Source organism: Panthera onca, chromosome B4 (genome assembly GCF_046562875.1).
Source record: "Panthera onca isolate mPanOnc1 chromosome B4, mPanOnc1 haplotype 2, whole genome shotgun sequence".
Classification (NCBI taxonomy): domain Eukaryota; kingdom Metazoa; phylum Chordata; class Mammalia; order Carnivora; family Felidae; genus Panthera; species Panthera onca.
This window is the reverse complement of record NC_138345.1, coordinates 108,314,546-108,325,115: the sequence shown is the minus strand read 5'-3', so window position 1 is coordinate 108,325,115 and position 10,570 is coordinate 108,314,546. Positions and strand designations below refer to the sequence as shown.

Below are 10,570 nucleotides of genomic sequence, written 5' to 3'. Positions count from 1 at the left end.
TTTTTTAAATCTGGTGATGTATTTAAAAGTGCATCATTTAGAGTATTATAATATGCAGGTGTGACTGTTCATTTAAAATAAATGTAAATTGGGGCACCTGTTGGCTCAGTCTGTTAAGTGTTCAACTCTTGATTTTGGCTCAGGTCATGATCTCACCAATGTAAGATTGAGCCCCTATGTCAGTCTCCACACCGAGCATAGAGCCTGCTTAAGTTTCTCTGTCTCCCTCTCTCTCTGCCACTCCCCTGCTCATGCTTTCTCTCACTCTCTCTCAAAACGAATGAAACAAAATAAAAAATAAAATAAAATAGTAAATGTGCAACAAACTCATATATACATTTTCTACTAAGTTCCACAGAAATAACAGCAAAACTGTTATACCATTAAATTGTACCTAGAATTTTCTCAGTAAAAATTTCCAAAAATATCTCCAGAGAAAGCCAAGACCTTTCATGACTTCTCTGATGATGAAGGCTCCAAATTCAAAGTCACTTTTCTGAATCTTGGCATTTACTGTTCATGCCAAATTCATTACTTGAAGTGATGAACATGAGTGTCTTATGGAATTTCAGCAGATGTTGTTGGTCTGTAAATTTCAAAAGAGCTACATGAGTTACTAAGATGATCAAGAATTCAAAAGAAAGTTGAGGAACCTACTAGAATAGTCTGTAGCACAAATATAAACAGCCTTCCAGAAAGGCCTTCCTATTTCGGTCAGCCCCTATTAAATGGATCGTGATGTAGGAAGTAATAGAAATTAAGGAAAAGTTTCAAACATTAGCCACAATTCCCACCTACAGGACCTTTCCAAAGATATTATTGTCTTGTGGTAATTTTCCTTAGTCCTTCATACTTCTCCCTACCATAACACTGAGCCCTAAATTAAGAGATGACAAAATCAAAAGTATCTTTAATTTTAACAAGCTAGTTGAAGCAAGTAACAAATGGAGAACTTGCTGAAAAAGAACCTTTCCTTCACCTGATACACATCTTCCAATCCTTGCACATCTGTAGAGATAACATTTTGTGGGCAGTCTACAGTATGGGGCATCCTAGTGAAATATATATCCTAGTGATAGTGAAATATTATGCTTTATTGTAGGAAAGCCATGGTGAAATAAATTTTTGCAGTCTCTTTGCATTAGTACTTATAGGTTTGTATCCTACTGTACTTACGTAACTGATTATAATCAGTTTAATGATATGGTTCTAGTTATTTTAAGAAAAAAATTAAGAAAGGGAGACTGAGCTGACTAAAAAGTATTCTGATATTTGAGGAAATCATATAACAAAGCTTCCTGACATTAAAGTATAACTTGTCTAAATAATTCTCCTTAACTACCTTATTACCTAATTTTTATTATTGTTGCTTAAGGGGGAGTAAGTTAAAATATTTTGGAGTTAGTTAAAATATTTTGACTTTAATTGTTAACTTTCACAATTTTCATATTCTGTTGAATTTTGTTGTTGTTTGGAGAATCAAAATGGGTACAATATTTGCCCACTTCCAGAGACATAAAAGTTCAAATGGTTTTCATAATTTTTTAAATAAATGATTCGATAAATTGTTCTATAAAAACAATTTTCTTCTGTGACATAAAATATGACCTATGTTTATTTACAAATAAGTAATTTATAAGTAATTTCATCTGCCGTTTCTGTAATACAAAGTTTACTATTTTATTACAAAGTCTGATGGATTTAAATCTTTATGATTCTTTTCTTCAGCTAAGTGGCTGGGTAGGAAATAAAACTTATTGGCTACTTACTATGAAAAGAGATGGCTTATCTAATTTAACCCTCCAAAAATATTCTATAAACGAAAATATAGTCCTCATCTTTATAAATAACAAGGAGATTCATGTTAGAAATCTAATTTGCTCAAAGTCACATAACCAATTTAGCAGAGTCAAAATGGTCTTACTAATGCCAGAGCCTATGTGATGCTTACCACACCACTGACATTAAGAATGTAATCCCCTTGGTGATAATAGAATTAAAGAACTGCATAGAAGTCCTGTGTTGGGCATGAATTTTATTGCTTTGAATACAGTACCTCCTTTAGGTCCTTTCACTTTGCCCACTTTGCAGATAAATAAACTGAGCACTCAAGAGGCTTGGATTTGCCCATGCATAGAGACAAAGAAGTAAAAGTCAGGTGAATTTACAAGCATTTTTATCTTAAAAAATTTTTTTTTACATTTTTTTTTTATTTTTGAGAGACAGAATGAGACAGAGTGAGAGCAGAGGAGGGGCAGAGAGAGAAGGAGACACAGAATCCAAAGCAGACTCCAGGCTCTGAGCAAGTGTTCAGCACAGAGCCCAACACAGGGCTCGAACCCACAAACTGGGGGATCATGACCTAAGCTGAAATCGGATGCTCAATCGATTGAGCCACCCAGGTGCTGCTGAATTGCAAACTTCTTTAATTGCACGGTTAGAACTGGACACTTTTGCCAGTATTCCACTGTAGGTTTATTTGTGAATTTGGTTAAGGATTTCTTCACAAAGCTATAGTAATTTCTAAATAAATACTTGTTTTATGTGTCACTGAAGAATGTCATGATTAATGAGAACTTCACATGGAAAGGCAAGGAAGGGATCCAATACATGGCTACAGGGAGGGAAAACAACCTTTTCTAATCCCCAGTATTAGCAGCTACTATGAACTAAATTATATTAGAGATAATCAAATTTAAAGTATCAACAAAATAAATGTCTGTGTTTGAATGTCTGCCTACAACAAATAAACATGCATGGTATTGATCTGGTAGCTCAAATTGTTATTCATTCTTGTGTGAAGCATCAGTAAAGTTGGCAACATTTATATTAAAACAATTGATCTGCATCCAAACATCTACTATAGGTCAGAAAATTTGACATTTATTCTATAACAGGTATCAACATAGCTGGAATAATTTTTAAAAAACTCTCATCTAGAACTGAAGATATCATTTTAATACTGCAGGCCTGAATAATAATCATCAAGAAGTAGTTCTTTGGGAGAAACAAACAATTGTCATTAGATTTGTAAGACTTCCATTGAGTGGCTCTAATAAGCCATATCTCTTGACAATAATACAAAGCAAGTAAACATCCAGACATAAATCTGGTGCGGAGAGCAAATGTTTCTGGAAAAGAATTATTGACTATTTTCCTATTTTGCTTTGTACAGGCAGAAAAAAAAAAAGCCCTTTGTTTCCTTATGGATTAGTTACCAAGGTATTTATACTCTTACCATTTTACCTTCTAATATAAAATTAGAATATTCTAAATGGTACAATTACTATGTTGCTCATATAATCCTCCCTTTAGAATTCACACTTAATGAAGTGGCATATTTGAAATATGATCTAATTACTTCTGGGTTTAAATTTCATGTTTAGCAATAAAATGTACAGCTAAAAGTGATTAAAAGGAAAAGGGAAATAAAGAAATATATCAAAATCAAACATAATAAGATAAAATGAATGCAAAATACATTATAATTAGTAACTAAGACGCACAAAAAGAGTGGGGGAATGTTAAGAGTATGAAAATATATTTCAGAAACCATATCATGATGAAACCAAATATGCTTGTGGCTCCTACTACAACATAAGAAGTATTTACTTTCTATGTAGGTGGATCACACAGAGGCATCAACCATTCTTTTAGCACCCATGAGAACCTGCAGAGATTTGTGAGATGGATAGCTGAAATCAAGGAGTAGTACGTAACCAACCTTACAGGAAAAAACCTGTATTTTGTTTTTAACTATAGAAATTTATCTTGCTAGTTAAGAGATCAATGAGTTTGTGACAATATACTTGATTTAAATTACTGTATTCAATTAAAAGGAAATAAATTGTTTCCAGTGATAAATCAACTAAAGAATTAAACTAATTGAAGTCAATACTTTTCACCAGTTTTTTTCTTGATTAGTAAGTTTATACAAGAAAGTTAACATTGTCTGCATTCAAATATGGTATTTTGTCTTCTACTGATTTCTCTATTTTACATACAGAAATATATACACTGGGCATAAAACTGTTGACTCGTTTAGGCTAATCAGTAAGATTGAGCACTGTCAGTAGTCTTTGATTTCATATATCAGATTGGTATGAAAGGGATTGTAGGAAGTATTAACAAGTTTATTAGGGCATGTTTCAGTCAGAAAACATAAAGCATGAAGCTAAAAATTTATTTTTGAATAATTTTAATAAGTAAACATAGGAAAAGAAAATATATTGTAAATTCAATTGTGTTTTTTAAAACTATCATAGTTATTTTTTTCATCGCTGTGAAATTCCTTTGAGTAATGACTTAAAACATAGCATGTATAAGAACAATATTATGAGTTTCTTAAACTATATTAAGTATATTATTATAGTTTCACATACTTCTTTTTCTTTGCTTTTTGCCTATTGAAAATTATCCTAATAATTTTATAGTCCTAAAAAGTTACTGGTTCTTTTCATTTTACCATTTCTTTAATCTATTTTAGAAAATAAAGATGGAATATACTAAACTTATGCCATATCAACCACCATAGTAACCAGTAAACAAAATTGGATTAACAAAAAATAAGAAAAATCAAGTAGCGTATTAAAATACAGAAGAGTATGATAATTTTCCCTGAATTCAAGAAACTTTAGAGAAAAAGGCAAGTTATATTATCTTATCAGTCATGTGCTTTACCATTCCCTGATGCAAAAGAAAAAAGCAATATGACAGTAAGATATATTTCTTTACAGTTACTTTACATAATTCTTCAGCCACCGTAGCTAGAAATAACATTGTTAAAATTAAATAAACAATTGGAATTTTAAAATAGGTATCAGAAAACTTGAAATAAAAAGTATATTTTTTCAAATATATTCACAACTCTGATATTCATAAATAGTATCTATAACTACTTTACTTTTTAAATCTCTCATATCCTTTAATTATGATTATCTTAGAATCACTTCCTTTTATTTGAATAGAAGAAACTAACTAAAACAAAATATGTTTTATAAAAAAGAGCATTTATTTAACCAATAAAAAGTCAAATCATCTACAATCTAGAAAATCATGACTATATGCACATATAGATATATCATATATTTGTGTACACTATATACACATATATATCATGACTATATATATATATATATATACACATACCTATAGATGTATTAGCATAATTGGTATTTATCTCTTCATGTATGCAAATTAACATGAATAAACATAACAAATCAAGATTCGATGGCTAGATACGCTATTAGGAATTTTATATATTTTATATTAGGGACATAAAGTTTGCATAATACAATCTTTGGGGTAGTTACTACTATCCTTATACAGATGAGGGCATTGAAATATGATGTAAAGTATCTTGCACACGGTCACAGAGCTACTAAGAGACAGAGTCATAATTTGGTCTGGAATGGTCTGACTCTAAAATCTGAATTCTAATTCACTTCTCTGTACTGATAGATAATGTGCGTCTGCCATCTGAATCAATAATCTTGCCTGAAGGCTTTAAAACCGGTGGTTTAAACAAATGTATGATTTTTTTTCAGGGATTTTTAATAAAAGTGAGTACCTGCCCTTATTTTTATGGTTGGAGGAAAATATACACTCTTGCCCTCACTTGATAGTGATAATAAAACATGTAGACCCCTGCAGTGGTTTGCTACTCAAGAAGGCCAGTGTAAGGATAAACCCATCCCATGAAGAAAGAAGGAAGTGAAGGATTTATAGAGAAAAGAATCTGCATTAACCTGGACTTACATCAGGTTGGAGCCTGCATCACATTATTGAAGCAAACTGAAATTGTGGTCCAATAACAACACTATTCTCTCTACATAAAAGCTTTTGTAGCTGAAAACTTCCATAGAAACATAAAGACGGAGAGTAATAAGTTTCACCTCTGTTAATTCAGGACTTTAATGTCCCTAATAATATTGATATTGGGCCATGTACTTCTTTCTATTAATCTTTTATCATGACCATCCATACTGTTTCTCAATTCATCATGCAAAAATTGATAGGCAATACTAATATTTTGTTCAACTGTTCAACTTCTATACTTTTCTCATTTATCATTATTTTCTCCTCTTTTATTTTCCCTCAATAAATACTAACTAGAAAAAGAAATATTTAAAATTGTCTTTTAGATAAGATTATATGTTCATCTACAGTTCTATTTTCACATGTCAGGTGCAGCTTTCTAAAAGTTGGAAATATATACAATAAATAATGAAAACATAATCATATTATAAGAGATATGAAACTTCTGACCTCAGGATTTTTTATAACCAGAAACAAGATGATTACATGGCTTAGGAAAAGACTCCTCTGAATCTAAAGGCAATATGGAATAGTAAGAAAGATGGCAGTGATCTAAAGGGCTTGTCCTCTCTCTGTCTCTTTTGTTAGATGTTTATTTATTTTGAGAGAGGGAGAGCATGAGCAGGGGAGAGGTGGAGAGAGGGAGAGAGAAAAATCCCATAGCTGACAGTGCAGATCCTGACACAGGGCTCAATCCCATGAACCGTGAGGTCATGACCTGAGCCAAAATCAAGAGTGGGATGATTAACTGACCAAACCACCCAGGCCCCACAGGCTTTTCCTCTCTGTATAGAAAATCTTGCACCAGGGCAACTCAGAAACAAGAGACAATACTCATGTGTGAGAATACTCAAAGGCCATAACAGCAGCCAATTCAATATGATCATTTTAACGTAAAGCATTTGTTCCCTGAAAGTACTAGGAAAATCTGTATTTGTATACATCATCTCCAAGTATATGGACATGAATGTCTAAGATATCTGTGCATCAAAAGAGAAATACCGATAACATGCAATTCTATATATTTTGCTGAACTTTAGCAAGTTAAATTGATATCCATATTTCTATTAAGCATGTAAAAATGTGTAAAGTCCTTTTGAAATGCTGTATCTTTAGCTTATAACAATTCTTGACATAAGTTAAAAAAATTTTATTAGTACCTACATCATTTACTACAAAGTAGGAAAATCACAGCTAGATAATGTAAAAGGAGAGACCAAGAAAGCCTTTGTTAATAGGTCCTGTTATTTCTTTTCTCTTTGTTTTCCCTTATAGGACATGTTTAAAGAAAACACATTATAGGTACTCAAGGTTATATATATATATATATATATATATATATATATATATATACACATAGATATAGATTTTTAATACATGGTAGTAGATTTATTGTTTTTATAATATATGCATAGAATTTAAATTTATTATAGTAATGTATATATTTTTATATGACTTTACATAAATTATATAAATACATATGTACATATATGTATACATATATATATATATATAGAGAGAGAGAGAGAGAGAGAGAGAATCTTTCAGAAATAGATCTAAAATTTTATTGCCTAGGAACTTTGGCATAAAAATGATGTCAGGTCTATTACTTAGGATCATAGACTACTTTTTTTCCATGCTCACGTTTGGTTGATTTTGATTATCATTGTTCATTAGCATTCCAGAGCCTCATGACTGCTATGGTAGTTTGAATAATGACCTCATCCAGGTCTTATTTCTGGAAGCTGTGTTACTATACATGACAAAATGAATTATGTAGATGAGATTCAGCTAAGCATCTTGAGATGGAAGGTTATCCTGAACTATATGAGTGAGCCCGAAATGTAATCACAAATGTTCTTATACGAAGGAATTTGTACAAGAGAATAAGGTGATGTGAAGCCTGGAGTGACATGCTAGCCTGTTGACTTGGCAGAGGCCATAAGCCCAGGAATATAAGAAATGCAACTCTAAAAGCTGGAAAAACCATGAAAACAATGTCTCCCCTAGAACCATCAGTGGGAACACAGCCCTGCTGACACAATGATTTCAACCCAGTGAAACTTATTTGTACTTTTGGCCTCCAAAAGTGTCAGATAATATATATGTGTTGTAATAGATGAAATCTGTAGTAATTTGTTAAAGCAGCCATGGGAAACAAATAGACATACTGTATACAGGTCCAGATGCAGATTACTTAGACGTCTGCATAGCAAATTTCCTTATAGATTTAAAATGTTTGCTTAAATGACAATGAGACTATTCTAATCATCTTATTAAAAATTTCGGCTGAGGTCGCAATATGTATATCAAGACAAAATATACTTTATAGCAAAGACTATAAGAAAAGACAAAGAAGGGCACTATATAATAATAAAGAAGAAAATCCAAGAAGAAGACATAAAATTGTAAATATTTATGGCATGCATGGCAGCACTGAAATACACAAAGCAGTTAACAACTAACATAAAGGAACTAATTGATAATAATACAATAATTGTAGGGGACTTTAACACTCCACTTACATCAATGGATAGGTCATCCAAACAGAAAATCAACAACTGTGACTTTGAATGACACACTGGACTAGATGCATTTACCAGATGTATTCAGAACATTCCATTCTAAAACATCAGTGTACCCATTCTTTTCAAGTGCACATGGAACATTCTCCAGAATAGGTCACATATTAAGCTGAATAAAAAGCCTCAGTGAATTCAAAAAGGTTGTAGTCATAGCATGCATCTTTTCTACCTACAACACTATGAAACTAGAAATCGATCACAAGAAAAAACCTGGAAAGAACACAAATGTATGGAGGATAAATAACTTGCTACTAAACAATGAATAGGTCAACCAAGAAATCAAAGAAAAATTTTAAAAATACATGGAAATAAATGATAATGAAAACGAAAATGAAAATATAAGTTTCCAAAATCTTTGTGGAGCCACAAAAGTGGTTCTAAGAGGGAAGTATACACCAATATAAGCCTATGTCAAGAACGAGAAAAGTCTCAAATAAACAACCTAATCTTACACCTCAAGGAGCTAGCAGAAGAACTATCAAAACCCCAAAACAGCAGAAAGGAGGAAATAATAAAGATTACAGCAGAAATAAATTATATGGAAACTAAAACACGATATAACAGATCAGTGAATCCAGGAGTTGGTTCTTCGAAAAGATTAACAATATTAATAAATCTCCACCAAGAATCATTTAAAAAAGGGAGGAAGGAGAGAACTCAAATGAACAAAACCACTAATGAAAGAGGAGGAATAACCAGCACCACAGCAATACAATAATTATAAGAAAATATTATGAAAAATTATATGCCAATAAATTGGACAACCTAGACAAAAACAGATAAATTTCTAGAAACATATAAACTACCAAAATGGAAGCAAGAAGTAATAGGAAAATTTGAACAGACCAATTATCAGCAAGAAAACTGAATCAGTAATCAAAGAACTCCCAGAAATCAAGGTCCAGGACCACATGACTTCACAGATAAATTTCCCAGTTATTTAAAGACGAGTTAATACCTATTCTTCTCAAACTATTCCAAAAAATTAGAAGAAGAATGAAAACTTTCAGATTCATTCTATGAGGCCAGCATTACCCTGATACCAAAACCAGATAAAGACACAACAAAAAGGAGAACAGGCCAATATCTCTGATAAAATATAGATGCAGAAATCCTCAGTAAAATACTAGCAAACCAAATCCAACAATACATTAAAAAAATTTTAATCGTGATCAAGTGGGATTTGTTGACAGGCTGCAAGGCTGGTTCAATACAAATCAATCAACATGATACATCACATCAATAAGAGAAAGGATAAAAACTATATAACATTTTAATAGATTCTGAGAAAGCATTAGACAAAGTACAACACCCATTCATGACAAAAACCCTCAACAAAGTAGATTTAGAGGAACATACCTCAACATAATAAAGGCCGCATATAAAAAACCCACAGCAAACGTCATACTCAATGGAGACAAACTGAGAGCTTTTTTCCTAAAGTCAGTAACAACACACTCATGTCCACTCTCACCACTTTTATTCAACATAGTACTGGAAGTCATAGCCACAACAATCAGACAACAAAAAGAAATAAAAGGCATCCAAATGGTAAGGAAGAAATAAAGCTCCTGCTATTTGCAGATGACATGATACTATATATAGAAAAGCCTAAACACCACCAAGGAACTATTAGAACTGATAAATTAATTCAGTAAAGTTGCATCATTCAAAATCAATGTACAAAAATCTGTTGCAATCCTGTACACCAATAATTAAGCTGCGGAAAGAGAAATTAAGAAACAATCCCATTTACAACTTCACCAAAAATAATAAAAGACCTCGGAATAAACTTAGCCAAAGAGGTGAAAGACCTGTACTCTGAAAACAATGATGAAAAAAATTGAAGACAACTGAAAAGACATTTCATGCTCATTGATTGAAAGAACAAATAGTGTTACAATGTTTATACCACACAAAGCAGTCTACACATTTAATGCAGTCCCTATCAAAATACCAACAGCATTTTTCACAGAATTAGAACAAATAATCCTAAAATTTGTATCGACCATAAAAGACTACAAATAACCAAAACAATACTGAAAAAGAAAAAACTGGAGGTATCATAATCCAGACCTCAAGTTATATTGCAAACCTGTTATGGTCAAAACAGTATGATAATTGGAACAAAAATAGACACAAAGATCAATAGAATAGAATAGAATAGA

The 10,570-nt window shown here is 31.9% G+C and overlaps 1 long non-coding RNA gene across 1 annotated transcript in view; it reads right to left on the bottom strand.

Annotated features, from left to right (window-relative positions):
• Nucleotides 1-455: 455 nt before the first annotated feature.
• The window catches only part of LOC144616883 (uncharacterized), an 86,186-nt gene continuing 76,071 nt past the window's right edge, over nucleotides 456-10,570 (bottom strand). Inside the window, exon 4 of the long non-coding RNA XR_013556697.2 lies at nucleotides 456-586. This is a non-coding gene — a long non-coding RNA (uncharacterized LOC144616883). The remainder of the gene's footprint in view (nucleotides 587-10,570) is intronic.